The 17,110-nt window shown below is 32.3% G+C and overlaps 4 long non-coding RNA genes across 4 annotated transcripts; all 4 read left to right on the forward strand.

The window, feature by feature from the left end:
* Window positions 1-5,173: 5,173 nt before the first annotated feature.
* LOC147786580 (uncharacterized) lies at window positions 5,174-5,960 on the forward strand. The gene is made up of 2 exons (XR_015414585.1): window positions 5,174-5,476; window positions 5,752-5,960. It is a non-coding gene; the product is annotated as an uncharacterized LOC147786580 (long non-coding RNA).
* A 2,874-nt stretch (window positions 5,961-8,834) lies between these two features.
* LOC147786581 (uncharacterized) lies at window positions 8,835-9,469 on the forward strand. Its single transcript, XR_015414587.1, has 2 exons — window positions 8,835-9,134; window positions 9,303-9,469. It is a non-coding gene; the product is annotated as an uncharacterized LOC147786581 (long non-coding RNA).
* Window positions 9,470-12,432: 2,963 nt separating this feature from the next.
* Window positions 12,433-13,205, forward strand: LOC147786582 (uncharacterized). The gene is made up of 2 exons (XR_015414574.1): window positions 12,433-12,735; window positions 13,017-13,205. It is a non-coding gene; the product is annotated as an uncharacterized LOC147786582 (long non-coding RNA).
* A 2,828-nt stretch (window positions 13,206-16,033) lies between these two features.
* LOC147786583 (uncharacterized) lies at window positions 16,034-16,831 on the forward strand. The gene is made up of 2 exons (XR_015414578.1): window positions 16,034-16,350; window positions 16,610-16,831. It is a non-coding gene; the product is annotated as an uncharacterized LOC147786583 (long non-coding RNA).
* The last annotated feature ends 279 nt before the right edge of the window (window positions 16,832-17,110 follow it).

Consider the following 17,110-nt stretch of genomic DNA (forward strand, 5'->3'; position numbering starts at 1 on the left):
TTCGAGTTTTGGACATGAAAAATCTTAAAAAATATATTAAGATAACTAAAATATTCGTGGGTATGCCAAAGTGGTAATGAGCGGAATTACCTTAGAATTTAATGAGGGCCTAAGAAGACGAATTTTAAGATAACATAGAAGAGAAAAATATTTGAATGTGAGATTTTTTTTTTCTTAATTTTTTACATTCTTATTTATGTTTGTTTTTCTTTCTTATATTTTCTCTTTCTGACTTTAATCTTCAAATAAATTCAGCTTAGAGTCCGCTAAACTTCGATCGAGTATTTTTTGAAAGATCTTTGGAGCTCGCGTTACACTAGGTAGACCCGCCAGAATACTTTACAATTTAAAGGGGCCGCTTTGGTTGACCCGAGGTCAAGAAATCCATATGCCAAAATTGTATATGTTTCCACTCTCTCCTTAAGGAAGATTTTTTAGACCAGCTCGTTCATAATCGAGTAATTATCTTAATCCTGTCTTTCTAAGTGTGACGCAGATTAATTTCTTTTCTCTAAAAATCTTTTATACTAAAGTTTTTATTCAAACTCAAACGTATTAATGCACCTACAAATAGAATTGGTATTACAACTCTTATTTTAAACTTAAAAGCATTGGGTAGTTTTCTAAATCAATTAGTTATGAAATACCGTTAACTCTGTATATTATCAATATCTCTACATGTGATTCGTTGCGAAATAAACTTCTCCGACAATAGATATCTTCCTTTTTATTAAATTTGACTTTCGTTTGTGAGATTCTTACCTTTCAATTTTGTGCATTAATATTAAGTTTACAGATAAATTTAAGATCAGATAATCAAATGAAATGGAAAGAAAATAGCTCTGAAAATGATCGATTTGATGTAGAACATCAATTATAATTTATTTAAATAACATTTATGAAAGATGTTTTATCATTAATATTGTTCACATAATATTGTTGGGTTTATTTCATTACTTTTATCAACCAACAAACCAACAATATTCAATTGATATCTAAAAGTTAGATATTAAAGTTACGATGTTTTAATACTGTACTTTTCTATACATGGTTCACATAATTAGGCGGGTCCATTAGACAAGCTCGAAAAAGGAATAAATTTTCGTCGTCGTATAAATTTTTTTTTCTTAATAGGTTTTGGGGTAATGATCGATGACCTCCATGAAGTTTTAATCTGGAGTTTATTTTAACAAAATTTCAAATAAGTAAATTAATGTTACGATTTGGAATTTTCGGAGATTTCAAAACTTTGACCATTATTAAAGTAACACCGAGACAAAAAAGGAAATAAACTCAATTATAAAATGAGGTTGTTCAAACTTATTCCAAAAAAAAAAAAAAAAAAAAAAATGGAATCAAGATACAATTATGAATCGAAATACAAAAAACTCAAACATAAAAATAGACTAACATACTGGAATGACCCCGTCTATACACAGGAATGACCCCCTCTATACACATATCTCATAATTGGCGGGCTTTACTTTTGAATTCTAGGAAGTCTCGGCTCTAGCTTTACTCTAGATTATAGGAAGTTCGGGCTTAGTCTCAACTGCTATCTAGTCTACGTAGTGAAAGACCGGTATCTTAGGTTGACGCGTTACCTCATAAATTTCTAGAAGGTTATCTTGGATTGATGTGCTACCTCATAAAGTTCTAGAGGGAGAGTATGGTGATTGGTAGTCTGGATATCATCCATGGAAGGTTAGTCGGTGAACCTTTCGACAGGACCATAAAGTCACCCTGGTTTAGGTGGTGCGACCTTCGTATGCCAACCAGCTAATGTGTCAACTCGTGTAATGTCATGCCCCCTCTCAAGATGAATTTACTGCCTTGACACTTCCATGAGGTTGGGCGACTGGTTGCCTTGACGTGCTACCCTAACTGACCTATGCTTAACTCGACATGGTACCAGAGTGAAAAGGGTACTGAAAATTGTGATGGCACCATTAAATAGTTAATAGCCTAGAGAGCTACTAATGATACCATATATACTACTAACAACTTGGAGAGCTATCTTTTTCATTCTTTAGGTGTCGTGGCCGTCTACTAGGTTTCAAAGACGTTCGGGACCAACTTCTTGGAGCTAATCCATTCTCTGAATGCACACAGGTCTAGACCTCTAATCCATTCTCTGAATGCACACAAGTCTAGACCTCTGATGGTTGCTCACGATCTTAGGGTAAATGGTCTAGGTCAATGTATAAGCTACAATAACTTTTGTGCCATAATCTTAACTTGGTTAGGGAGATATTTCTATCGATCACCTAAAATACGGGATACATATTCTAAACGTCACTTTGGTCATCTCTGGGTGTTGAAGAGGTTTAACAAGATTTCTAGTGTGGCTGAGTGGCTTAACATGAACTTTCAACTTCAGGTACTCTATTTTAATTCCTTAAGTTTTTCTTAATTGGTGAGCATTTGGATCTAGACCTATCTAACCATCACTCACAATCCTAAGGTGCTCATTCTAGTGAATGCGTATTGACCTAGGTCATCATCCAAACAACTCATATAATCAATAATATGAAGTTAATATCTATCATCATACAAGCTCAACGAGGTGATAAATACAACATCTCATCCTCTATTACAGCACAACAGAAACCATATAAAACACATCTCATCCTCTATTATAGCACAACAGAAACGTCCCAAAATCTCGTCAATGGGACATTTTGGTATTTATCCACATAATGCAAAACTAACTCGACCAAAAGTTCCCTACTTGAGTTCTATCATGCATAACCCCTTCGGAGCTGAGAATATGAGGTTATGCTTTTGGTGGCAACATGCTAATTTTCCATTTTTAGATACTTTTTCAGACCTATTGCCGAAAAATTAAAATCATTTTTTCGTGATATTATGCAAAAAATTTAAATCCTTTTTTCGTGATATTATGCATGGATCAACTATATGATGGCGAATTCTTCTGAAAAAAATTTGTCTTCCAAAATGGAAAATCTTGGAAGTGAGATAATAATCAATTCTCGTTGATCACGTCTGATAGGAATCATCGAGTCAATAGCAATAAGTCCTATTTGAAGAGCCTCATATATGAAACGCCTCGAAATAATACCAGGAGCGGGGGATTCAATTAACCGAGAGTCATAGGTTGAAATTTCACTTCGACCATCAATAGGTCTAGCCAAAGCGTTTATAAAACGACCTAAATAAGCCTCGCTTACTGGTATCTGGGCAATTTTTTCCTGCTTTTATAGAACTTCCCTCTTGTATCAGCAATCCATCACCCATTAATACAACACCAACTAAAAATCTCATTCCGGAGAAATTTTGATAATTTTTCATCTTCTATTGTACTTACATACTTATCCAAAAATGCCATTATGAGGTCCTAAACACACATATATTAACCACCTAAGGTAAGGAGGGCTCACATGCTAGCACTTAGCTATCTTTACTGACACGTGCCTTCCCAAACTAGCTTTTTTGCATGCTAGGATCTTTAGAATTTTTGAAAAATCTTCCGTAGGTATGGAAATCGAAGCAAAACTAACAAATGGAGGTCTAACGCGTCAAAAAGTTGCACAAGATTGGTTAGGGTAGTGCGTCAAGGCAACTAGTTGCCCAATCTTATGGAAGTGCCAAGGTAGTAAATCCATCTTAATAGGGGAATGGAATCACACCAGTTATCTCAGTTGGTTGGCACACGGGGGTCGCACCACCTAACCAAGTGCCAGAAGGTCAAGAAAGTTGGGGACCTAATGACAGGAGAGCTGACAACTGAGTTCCGATTTGCACAAAAGGCGTAACGATCTAGGCACAGTTTTGAAGAGAGGTTTAGTGAAATCGAGGTTGAAATGACAGTGCAACTTGCATCATCGGACTCTAAAGCTTGAAAATATCCACAAATTTAAATATCAATAAAACACTAAAAATAATTAGAAAAAATATTACATAAAATTGAATCAAATCAAAGTTGTATTATTATTATTTTTTCTCTAAAAAGGACAATTGTGAATTATGTTCATGAAAATCAAAAATTCATTGTTAATTTTAGAGTGTATCCATCAGCGAGTACTAGCTTGACCAACAAACTTAATGGCGTGCGAGCCCGCTTGATTGGCCAACGTTAGTGTAGATAGTGTGTAAAGTATAAACATTCTAGTAGAAAAATAGAATCATTACATATATACACACAAATAGATATATTTCCGATTCTAACTCTAATATCCAATTTTATAATTAATTTTAGATTTGAATTATTAATTTAATATAAAAAATTAAATAATTTTGTAAATAAAAGCTATAAATAATTTGAATTGGGTTGGTTGATAAAAATAATGAAATAAACTTATTAAAGAAACATTTTATAATAAATAAATAAATTACAAAAATGAAATAAATATTATTTAAATAAATTGTATTGGATGTTCCACATCAAATTAATCAATAATTCTTCGAAGCTGTTTTCTTTTCATCTCAGGCTCGATTATCAATGGGGTATCTTGATTTTAAATTTATCTGCAAAATAAACAATAAAAATTTAAAAAATAAGAATCTCACGTACTTAAATAAAAAAGAAACTAAGGGTTGCACTAACAATTCTATTTGTAGGTATATTAATAAGTTAGAATAAAGAGTTATACATTTTCATCTAGAATGTTAAAAAGATTTGTCTAAAAGAGATAGAAAATGTACTTTCAACTTCCTTTTTGCCGCAATCTGCATCACACTTAGAACGACATGAAGCATTAGTGCATTTCTTTTGGCAGGTTGCAGCGCACGACTTAAATTTTGCCTCCACGGTGCTAAAGTCGCTAAAGAACGACTTGAATTTGACCTCCATTTCAGTTGATTTGTCAGCAGTGGAGAATTGCAGCGCCGATACCACCAACACACACATTAGAACCACCGCCATCATCTTCTTTGCCATTTTTTTTCTTGCCTTGAAGAAATTCTTGGACTTTTTTGTCCTTATTATATTTTTTCTAAATTTGAGTGTGGATGATTGTTTGAAAATAAAGAAGACCCGTTAAATTTAGACAATTATGTACAAAATTAGGTTCTTACCTTTCCTAAATTTAAGTGCAAAACGCCTCTTCTTATCATTATTTATTAAGGTAAAAACCTAATTTTGCACATAATTATCTAAATTTAACAAATAGCATTCCTATAAAGAGACCTTTATTTTCAAACAATCATCCACACTCAAATTAAGAAAAAAAATATAAGGACAAAAAAAGTCCAAAAATTTTCTTAAGACAAGAAAAAATGGCAAAGAAGATGATGGCAGTGGTTCTAATGAGTGTTTTGATGGTATCGGTACTGCAATTCTCCACTGCTGACAAATCATCAGCTGAAATGGAGGCAAAATTCAAGTCATTCTTTAACGACTTTGGTTCCGTGGAAGCAAATTTTAAGACGTGTTCTGCAGCCTGCCATAAAAAATGCGCTGATGCTCCATGTCGTAATAAGTGTGACGCAGATTGCGGCAAAAAGGAAGTTGAAAGTACATTTTTCTATCTCTTTAGACAAAAATCATTTTAACATTCAATAGGAGAAAATGTATTAACTTTTTATTCTAACCTATTAATATATCTACAACTACAACCGTTGTTGCAGCCCTTAGTTTAAATGTATAGTTTTCTCATCGAATTTTGGTAGACTTACTCAATAAAGTTTGATTTCATATCAAATTTGACTTTCTTTTTTAGGTAAGTTTGTGAGATTTTTACTTTTTAATTTTGTGCATTATTCTTAATTTTTGTTGTACTTATTTTACAGATAAATTTAAGATCAAGATACCCCAATGATTATCTAGGAGGATGAAATGAAAAGTGAGCGGTGAAGATGGATTAATTTGATGTAGACCATCAAATATAATTTATTTCAATAATATTTATTTCATTTTTGTAATTTTTTTTATTATAAATTGTTTCTTTGACATGGTTGAATATTAATTTATTTAAATAATATTTGTTTCATTTTTGTAATTTATTTATTTTTTGTTATAAATTGTTTGTTTGATATATGTATACTTCTACACATTGTTGAACGTTTGAACGTTGGCCCATCAGGCGAGCTCGCCTTGTTGGTCAAGCTAGTAATTGAGGACAGACACCTTAAAATTAACCATGAATTTTTTATTTCAATGATCATAATTTACAAATGTCCCTTTTAGGGAAAAAAAAACGGCCTTCAATATTTTTTCTAATCATTGTTAGTGTCATTTCAATTTTTGTCACATAAGTGGTGTTATGTTTTAGACTTGATTTTCAAGATTTCAAAATTTAGACGATACAAAGATAAAAACCAAAAGCAAGTAAAAAAATAAAAATATAAAAAATGTCGAATATTGTTGGATTTAGGATACAATTACAAGACTCAAGACATAAAATGGACTAACATGCTGGAAAGACCCCTCTATGACCGTGCAACTCTCATGTGCTCCCCCACCTCGATCGGTAGCCTAACTCCTCTATGATTGTGCAATTCTCATACTCTCCCCGTACAACTCTCATATCACATTCTAAATAAGTAATCACATACTTTACTCTAGATTCTAAGAAGCAAGTTTAGTCTTTACTACTATGTAATTAGTCTCTACTACTATGTAAGCATCTTAGGTGACTCAAAGTTTTGAGCATATCTCTAATTTGGAGGGTCTACTAGGCTCTACATCCTTATTGTTATTTAACTTAGGTAACTTGCTCTGTCTAGTGAAAGATCGGTATCCTGGGTTGATGCTCCTCAAAAAGTTTAAGAAGGTTCATATCGGTATCCTGGGTTGATGCTCCTCAAAAAGTTTAAGAAGGTTCAGATCGACATCCTGGGTTGATGCTCCTCAAAAAGTTCTAGAAGGTTTAGATCAGTATCCTGGGTTGTCTACATAGTCACTTCCATAGTCACTTACCTAGTTTGGGTGGTGCAAGATGGATTTACTGCCTTTGGCACTTCCATAAGGTTGAGCCTATGCCTAACTCGACAATATTGGTATGAGAGTGCAAAGGGTAGTGGAGATTGTGATGACACCGTTAAATACTAATAGCCTCGAGAGCTACTAGCGGATGTTTTGATGCTCCCATACATACTACTAATGGCTTGGAGGGCTACCCTTTTCATTCTCTAGGTGTTGTGGTCATCTATTAGGTTCTTAGGGCCGTATACTAGGTTTCAAAGATGTTCAGGACAACCTCCTTGGAGCTAATCCATTCTTTGAGTGCACAAAGGTCTAGATCTGTAATGGTCGCTCATGATCTACCAGAAACATATTGACTAAAATGCTCTAGCTTGAGTGCCCTAATCTTAACTTGGTTCACGCATGCATGCTTGTTAGGGAGATATTCCTATCGATCACTGAAAATACGGGATACATATCTTAAACGTCACCTTGGTTATCTCTGGGTGCTTACGAGGTTTACCAAGATTTCCAGTGTGGCTATGTGACTTAACATGGACTTTCGATTTCAAGGTACTTTATTCTAAGTCCTTGAATTTTTCTTAATTTGGGAGCACTTGGATCTAGACCCATCTGGCTGCCACTCACAATCATAAGGTGTTCATTCTACTCGAGTCGCCCAGACCTAGATCATCATCTAGAGCTAAACATACTATATCTACCAACATACAAGATCAAAGGTTGATAATATCCATCAATCGCCTTGAGCATATATCACAACATTTCATCCTCCATTCTAACATAGTGAAAAGCATATAAAACAACATTCGTCTCAAAATCTCGCTAAAGAGAAATTTTTGTAATTACCCACGTACTAATTATAATATTCTTTCTTCCAAAATTTGGTTGCTTACGCTATAGCTCATTTTCAAAAAATTTCACATAAATTTTTATTTTTCTTTGAACACTTAATTTTCACAAGATAAAATAATTATGAACATCAAAGCATATATGTAAGCCTAAAACTATAATAGAATAAGAATTAAAAGATACTACATTTTTCTATTATATTTTTGTTTTGTTTTCTTATATTTTTCTCTTCTCTCTCCATCTCCATTTTGTCACCAACTCTAACCGGGCCGAAGTGCTTTAGAATTTGCCACTTGCTCTTGTGAGTTTTTTTTATAGGCTAGACAACGCGAAAATCTACCTATGATGATGGTTGTAAGATAATAACAAGAAAATTTGACCCCTCTTCCAAACATAATTTCTGGACACAGCAAGAAAAGCGAGAGCTTCACCATCGTCTATATATCACGTTGATTGATCTTCGAACAGACGATCTAAACACTCTCAATTTATAGTTCCTTCTCCCTTTCAAGTCATTGTGGATCTAAGAACTCTAAAGCGGATTGTTGTTGATGAGGGGGAGGGGGAAATGTGTAGGTAGTTTCCAATGACTTCATGAAATTAAATTAGGTCGAAATTGATCTATAAAATAAGAAAAGGTATCTCACATGAAACTATAAAAATATGAGTTATTATGATTTATCCTATTATCGTGATGTGTTCATAATCGGCTGCATATGAAGCAATTTAATTTTAAAGTAACTTGATTTTGAGAGTTGATAAACATTGTTTGTTAGTGAATTATGACCCTTATTGCTTCATTTTTTATGGTTTGTATTTAATATAAAGAATAAACTTTCAACTCATTTTTTTTTTTTTTTTTTTGTTTTCTATGATATATTTATACCTTAAAATAAAGAAAATAACAATGAAAAAACTTTTTCTTCGTCAACCTATAGAACAAAAAAAAAAAACTTAAAAATAGAAAATAAACAAAGACCCATTCTTACCATTATTTTCGAAAGGTAAAACCTAATTTTGCACTTAGTTGTCTAAATTTAACAAATAACATCCTTATAAAGTCTTCTTTATTTTCAAACAATCATCACAATCAAATTAAGAAAAAAAAACATAAAAAAGGAAAAAAAAAAGTCGAAGAATTTTCTTCAAGGCAAGAAAAAAATGGCAAAGAAGATGATGGCAGTGGTTCTAATGTGTGTTTTGATGGTATCCGTGCTGCAATTCTCCACTGCTGACAAATCATCAGCTGAAATGGAGGCAAAATTCAAGTCATTTTTTAACGACTTTGGTTCCGTGGAAGCAAATTTTAAGACGTGTTCTGCAGCCTGCCATAAAAAATGCGCTGATGCTCCATGTCGTAATAAGTGTGACGCAGATTGCGGCAAAAAGGAAGTTGAAAGTACATTTTTCTATCTCTTTAGACAAAAATCATTTTAACATTCAATATCAGAAAATGTATTAACTTTTTATTCTAACCTATTAATATATCTACAAATACATAGTTGTTGCGATTCTTACTTTTTAATTTTGTGCATTATTATTAATTTTTGTTGTGTTTATTTTGCAGATAAATTTAAGATCAAGATACCCCATTGATAATCGAGGAGGATAAAATGAAAGTGAGCGGTGAAAAATGATTAATTTGATGTAGAACATCAAATATAATTTATTTCAATAATATTTATTTCATTTTTTGTATTATATTTATTTATTCATTATATAATGTTTCTTTCATATGGTTGAGTTTATTTCATTATTTTTATCAATCAAAAAATCGAAAAAAAATTCAAATTATCTATAGTTTTTATTTACAAAATTATTAGTATTATTATTTTATTGAATTCATGATTCTAATAAAAAATAATTATGGATATTAGCGTTACAATCACAAATATATCCCATATAGGGTCTCTAGGGTCTTGATATGGCATCCAAATGACTGAATTGAATTGAAGTTTTGACCAGAGTTTATTTTAACAAAATTTCAAATAAGTTAGATTGACTCTTTTTTGTCAAATAAGTGGTGTTAGGTCTCGATTTTCGAAGTTTCAAAATTCAGGTTGGGAATAAAAAAAATAAAAATCAAAAGCAAGTAAAAAAAATGTAAAAATCAAAAGCAAGTAAAAAAAATACAGTAAATTTTAAATTAAAATAAAGATAAAACAACGTCAGTCAATACATAAGAACGGACTAACATGCTGCAAAGACCCTTATGACTGCGCAACTCTCGTTTACTCCCCCACCTCGAATGGCCGCCTAACCCCCTCTATGACTGCACAACTCTCATCCTCTCCTCCACCTTCATTGCATACCGAAAAAGTGATTATAAAAATCATCACATCCTTAATCTAGTAAGTACTAACAAACTTTATAAATTCTAGGAGTGCTCTACTACTATATAAGCATGTTGGGTGCCCAAAAAGTTCAATATCTATGGTACCAGTATTTGACTTACATAGCTTGCTCTGTGTACACAGTGAAAGACTGATATCTTTGGTTGAAGCCCTACTTCTTAAAGTCACACTAGTTTAGGTGGTGCCACCCATGTGTGACAACCAACTAGTGAGTCAACCGATGTGGTTTCATTCCCCTATCAAGATAGATTACGGCCTTGGCACTTCCATAAGATTGGGCAACTAGTTGCCTTGACGCACTACCCTGGTTTCATTCCCCTTGGCACTTCCATAAGATTGGGCAACTAGTTGCCTTGACGCACTACCCTAACCAACTTATGCCTAACTCGACAATACTGGTACCATAGTGCAAAGGATAGTGATGGCATCATGGCATCGTAAAATAGCTAATGGCTTACTAAAAATAGTTAAAATAATAATAATAATAAAATTAATTAATTAATTATTTTAAAATATATATATATATATATATTTCCCCACTCCTCTCCACTAACCTCTCATCCCTTCCCACAATTATCTCTCCTCAATAGTTACTAAAAAAAAGAAACAGAAAATCTAGATTTTCTGAAGATAGATCTGATCAATAAGGTATATATTAAATCTTTATTTTCTTTTATCCTATTATTTTAGAAATCACAACTAGATCTTCATTGAATTATTATAATGATTTAGCTTTGAGTTAGAAACTAAATGTCAATCATTTATACGATTTTAGTCAATCACGTCAGATTTTAGTAATGTTAGATTAAATTTTTATCAGTAGTCATAGAATGGCCAAGAAAACTTTTGAATAGGAAACTTAATCTTAACTTGGTTCGTGCATGCATGCTTGTTAGGGAGATATTTCTATCGATCACTGAAAATACGGGATACATATCTTAAACGTCACCTTGGTTATCTCTGGGTGCTTACAAGGTTTACTAGGATTTCTAGTGTGGCTAAGTGACTTGACATGAATTATCAATTTCAGGGTACTCTATTTTAAGTCCTTGAGTCTTTCTTAATCTGAAAGCACGATGTTCATTCTTCTGGAGGCGCCCAGACATAGATCATCATCTGGAGCTAAACATACTATATCTATCAACATACAAACTCAAAGGGTGATAATATCCGTTAAATCGCCTTAAGTATATATCACAATATTTCATCATTCATTCTAGCATAGGGAAAAGCATATAAAACAACATACGTCTCATACTCTCAGCAAAAGAAATATTTCGGTAATTACCCACATCATGCATCTTATAATATTCTTTCTTTCAAAATTTCACATAAATCTTTATTTTTCTTTAAATACTTCATTTTAATAAGACAAAATAATTATGAACATCAAAACTTAAGAATTAAAAGATATTTATTATATTTTTGTTTTTTTTTTTCCTTACATTTTTCTCTTCTCTCTCCATCTCTGATTCGCCACCAACTCTAACCAGACAATGGCCGAAGTGCTTTAGAATTTTCCACTTGCTCTTGTGGGTTTCTTTTATGGGTCAGACGATGTAAAAACTTATACATGACGATGGTTGTGAGATAATAATAAGAAAATTCGAACCTTCTTCCAAAAATCATTTCTAGACACATCCAGAAAAGCGAGGACTTCACTACCCTCTTTATATCACGCTGTTTAATTTCCGGGAAGACGATCTAAACACTCTCGATTTAGAGTTCCTTCTCCCTCTCGAGGCATTGTGGATCTAAAAATTCTAAAAGGGATTGTTGTTGATGACGAGGAGAGGGAAATGCATAGGTGGTTTCCATTGACTCCATGAAATTTCACCATTTTTTTTTCTAACTGCTACGTCACTAAATCAAATTAAGTAGAAATTGATCTATAAAATAAAAAAAGGTATCTCACATGAAAATATGAGGTGTTATGATTCATCCTATTATCGTTATGTATTCATAATCGGCTGAATATGAAACAATTTAATCTTAAGTAACGTAATTTTTTTGTGAGAGTTGATTGTTTGTTAGTTAATTATGAAGCTTCTGAAAAAAATGAACAACTCTTTTATAATTTGTATTTACTATAAAAAATAAACTTTCATCTCATTTTTCTTTTCTATGATATATTTATACCTTAAAATAAAGAAATAACAATGGAAAAGCTTGTTCTTCGTCCACCCATAGAACAAAAAACTTAAAAATAGAAAATAAACAAAGACCTTGTCATTATTTCTGAAAAATAAAAACCTAATTTTGCACTTAATAGTCTAAATTTAACAAATAACATCCTTATAAAAAGGCCTTCTTCATTTTCAAACAATCATCCACAAGAAAAAAAAAAAAAACATAAAAAGGGAAAAGAAAAAAAAAAGTCGAAGAATTTTCTTCAAGGCAAGAAAAAAATGGCAAAGAAGACGATGACAGTGGTTCTAATGTGTGTTTTGATGGTATCGGTACTGCAATTCTCCACTGCTGACAAATCATCAGCTGAAATGGAGGCAAAATTCAAGTCGTTCTTTAACGACTTCGGTTCCGTGGAAGCAAATTTTAAGACGTGTTCTGCAGCCTGCCATAAGAAATGCGCTGATGCTACATGTCGTAATAAGTGTGACGCAGATTGCGGCAAAAAGGAAGTTGAAAGTACATTTTTCTATCTTTTTAGACAAAAATCATTTTAATATTCAATATCAGAAAATGTATTAACTTTTTATTTTAACCTATTAATATATCTACAAATACAATAGTTATTGCAACCCTTAATTTAAATGTATAGTTTTCTCATCGAATTTTGGTAGATTTACTCAATAGAAGTGAAGTTTGATTTCATATCAAATTTGACTTTCTTTTTTATTTAAGTTTGTGAGATTCTTATTTTTTAATTTTGTGCATTATTATTAATTTTTGTTGTGCTTATTTTGCAGATAAATTTAAGATCAAGATACCCCAATGATAATCGAGGTGGATGAAATGAAAAGTGAGCGGTGAAGAATGATTTATTTAAATAATATTTATTTCATTCTTGTAATTTATTTATTTATTTTTATTATAAATTGTTTGTTTGATGGGGTTGAATATAATTTATTTAAATAATATTTGTTTCATTTTTGTAATTTATTTATTTTTTTATTATAAATTGTTTGTTTGATATGGTTGAGTTTATAAGGTGTATACTTCTACACACTGTCTATACTGTGAACGTTGACCCATCAGGTGAGCTCGCACACCCTTAAACTTGCTGGTCACGCTAGTAATCAATGACAGATTGTTGTTGAACACCTTAAAATTAACGATGAATTTTCTATTTCAATGATCATAATTCACAAATGTCCCTTAGGAAAAACTTCCTTCAATATTTTTTTTAATTATTTTTAGTATCATTTCAATTTTTGTCCCATAAATGGGTTATGTCTTAGACTTGATTTTCGAGATTTCAACAAAAATGCAGTAAATTTTACATTAGAATAAAAATAACATCAAGATTAAATACAAAATAAAATTCAATTATAAAATATTGTTGTTCAAATTTATTACTAGGATACAATTACAAAAGACTCAAATACATAAAAACGGACGAACATGCTGGAAAGACCCAAGACCCCTCTATGACCGTACAACTATCATATGCTCCTCCATTTCGATCAGCAGTATAACCCCCTCTATGATCGTGCAATTCTCATACCCTCCCCACCTCGATCAGCATCGCACGAACTCAAAAAAAAAAAAAAAAGGAAAGGTGATTACAGCAATCAACCTAATTCTTGGTTGATGCTCCTTTCTAGAAGGTGGGTTGATGCTCCTTTCTACCTTACTAGTATTTGACTTACCTAGCTTGCTCTGTCTATATAGTGAAAAACCGAAATTTTGAGGGCTAACTTGCATGTCTTCCACAGAAGGTTAGCTGGTGAACCTTTCATAAGGTTGGGAAACTCCCTAACCCCCTATGCTTAACTCGGCAATATTGGTACAAGAGTGCAAAGAGTAGTGGAGATTGTGATGACACCGTTAAATAGCTAATAGCCTAGAGAGCTACTATCGGATGTTTTGATGCTCCCATACATACTACTAATGGCTTGGAGGGCTACCATTTTCATTCTCTAGGTGTTGTGGTCATCTATTAGGTTCTTAGGGCCGTCTACTAGGTTTCAAAGATGTTCAAGACCAACTCCTTGGAGTTAATCCATTCTCTGAGTGCACAAAGGTCTAGACCTGTAATGGTCGCTCATGATCTACTAGAAACATATTGACTAAAATGCTCTAGCTTGAGTGCCCTAATCTTAACTTGGTTCGCGCATGCATGCTTGTTAGGGAGATATTCCTATCGATCACTGAAAATACGGGATACATATCTTAAACGTCACCTTGGTTATCTCTGGGTGCTTACGAGGTTTACCAGGATTTCTAGTGTGGCTAGGTGACTTAACATGGACTTTCGATTTCAAGGTACTTTATTCTAAGTCCTTGAGTTTTTCTTAATTTAGGAGCACTTGGATCTAGACCCATCCACCACTCACAATCATAAGGTGTTCATTCTACTAGAGGCCCCAGACCTAGATCATCATCTAGAGCTAAACATACTATATCTACCAACATACAAGATCAAAGGTTGATAATATCTATCAATCGCCTTGAGCATATATCACAACATGTCATCCTCCATTCTAGCATAGTGAAAAGCATATAAACAAAATCTGTCTCAAAATCTCGTCAAAGATACATTTTGGTAATTACCCAGATCATACATCTTTACCATATACTAATTATAATATTCTTTCTTCCACAATTTAGTTGCTTGCTTTATAGCCTATTTTTTGGGAAGTTTCGCATAAATCTTTATTTTTCTTTAAACACTTCATTTTCACAAGATAAAACAATTATGGACATGAAAGTATATATGTAAGCCTAAAACTATAATAGAGTAAGAATTAAAAGATACTACATTTTTTTATTATATTTTTGTTTTGTTTTCTTATATTTTTCTCCTCTCTCCATCTCCATTTCATCACCAACTCTAACACAAGGATGATCAAAGTGCTTTTGAATTTGCTACTGGCTCTTGTGAGTTTTTTTTATAGGTCGGACAACGCGAAAATCTACACACGATGATAGTTATGAGATAATAACAAGAGTTTTTGTCTTTTTATAGGCCAGACAACGCGAAAATCTACACACGATGATGGTTGTGAGATAATAACAAGATTCGATCCATCTTCCAAACATAATTTCTGGACACAGCAAGAAAAGCGAGAGCTTCACCACTGATTGATCTTCGGGAAGACGATCTAAACACTCTCGATGTATAATTCCTTCTCCCTTTCGAGTCATTGTGGATCTAAGAACTCTAAAAGGGATTGTTGTTGATGAGGGGAGGGGAAAATGAGTATGTGGTTTCCAATGACTCCCATGAAATCTCACCCTTTTTTTTTTTTTGTTTCCAATGATTCCCATGAAATCTCACCCTTGTTTTCAATGACTCCCATGAAATCTCACCTTTTTTTTTTTCTAACTACTAAGCCACTAAATCAAATTAGGGTGTTATGATTTATCTTATTATAGTGATGTGTTCATAATGGACTGCATATGAAGCAATTTAATCTTAAAGTAATATGGTTTTCTCTAAAAGCCGATAAACATTCAAATAGATGGTTTGTTAGTGAATTATGACCTTATTACTTCGTTTGTATTTAATATAAAGAATAAACTTTCATCTCAATTTTTTTTTCTATGATATATTTATACCTTAAATTAAAGGAAATAACAATGGAAAAGCTTTTTCTTCGTCCATCTATAGAACCAAAAAAAACTTAAAAATAGAAAATAAACAAAGACCAGTTCTTATCATTATTTTTCAAAGGCAAAAACCTAATTTTGCACTTAATCGTCTAAATTTAACCAATAACATCTTTTATAAAGGCCTTCTTTATTTTCAGACAATCATCCACAATCAAATTAAGAAAAAAAAAACATAAAAAAGGCAAAAAAAAAAAAATTGAAGAATTTTCTTGGAAGGCACGAAAAAAATGGCAAAGAAGATGATGGCAATGGTTCTAATGTGTGTGTTGATGGTATCGGTACTGCAATTCTCCACTGCTGACAAATCATCAGCTGAAATGGAGGCAAAATTCAAGTCGTTCTTTAACGACTTTGGCTCCGTGGAAGCAAATTTTAAGACGTGTTCTGCAGCCTGCCATAAGAAATGCGCTGATGCTTCATGTCGTAATAAATGTGACGCAGATTGCGGCAAAAAGGAAGTTGAAAGTACATTTTTCTATCTCTTTAGACAAAAATCATTTTAACATTCAATATCAGAAAATGTATTAACTTTTTATTCTAACCTATTAATATATCTACAAATACAATAGTTGTTGCAACCCTTAGTTTAAATGTATAGTTTTCTCATCGATTACTAATAGACGTGAAGTTTACTTTTCAAACTTTCTTTTTTATTTAAGTTTGTGAGATTCTTACTTTTCAATTTTGTGCATTAATATTAATTTTTGTTGTGCTTATTTTGCAGATAAATTTAAGATCAAGATACCCCAATGATAATCGAGCAGGATGAAATGAAAAGAGCGGGGAGGAATAATTAATTTGATGTAGAACATCAAATTTAATTTATTTAAATAACATTTGTTTCATTTTTGTAATTCATTTATTTTTTATTATAAATTGTTTCTTTAATATTGTTGAGTTTATTTCATTATTTTTATCAACCAATAAACCAACAAAATTCAAATTATTTATAGTTTTTATTTACAAAATTATCTAACTTCGATTCAAAATTCTAATCTAAAATTAATTATAAAATTGGATATTAGAGTCACCGTCATACAAATATCTATTTTGGTGTATATACGTAATGATTCTATTTTTCTACTAGAATGTGTATACTTCTACACATTGTCTATATTGTGAACGTTGGTCCATCTAGCGTTGGCCCAGTAAGCGAGATCGCACACCCTTAAGCTTGTTGTTCAAGTTAGTACTCGATGACGGGGTGTTGTATGACACCTTAAAA

This window comes from Cucurbita pepo, chromosome 19 (genome assembly GCF_057944985.1).
Source record: "Cucurbita pepo subsp. pepo isolate OVF chromosome 19, ASM5794498v1, whole genome shotgun sequence".
NCBI classification, from domain to species: Eukaryota; Viridiplantae; Streptophyta; class Magnoliopsida; order Cucurbitales; family Cucurbitaceae; genus Cucurbita; species Cucurbita pepo.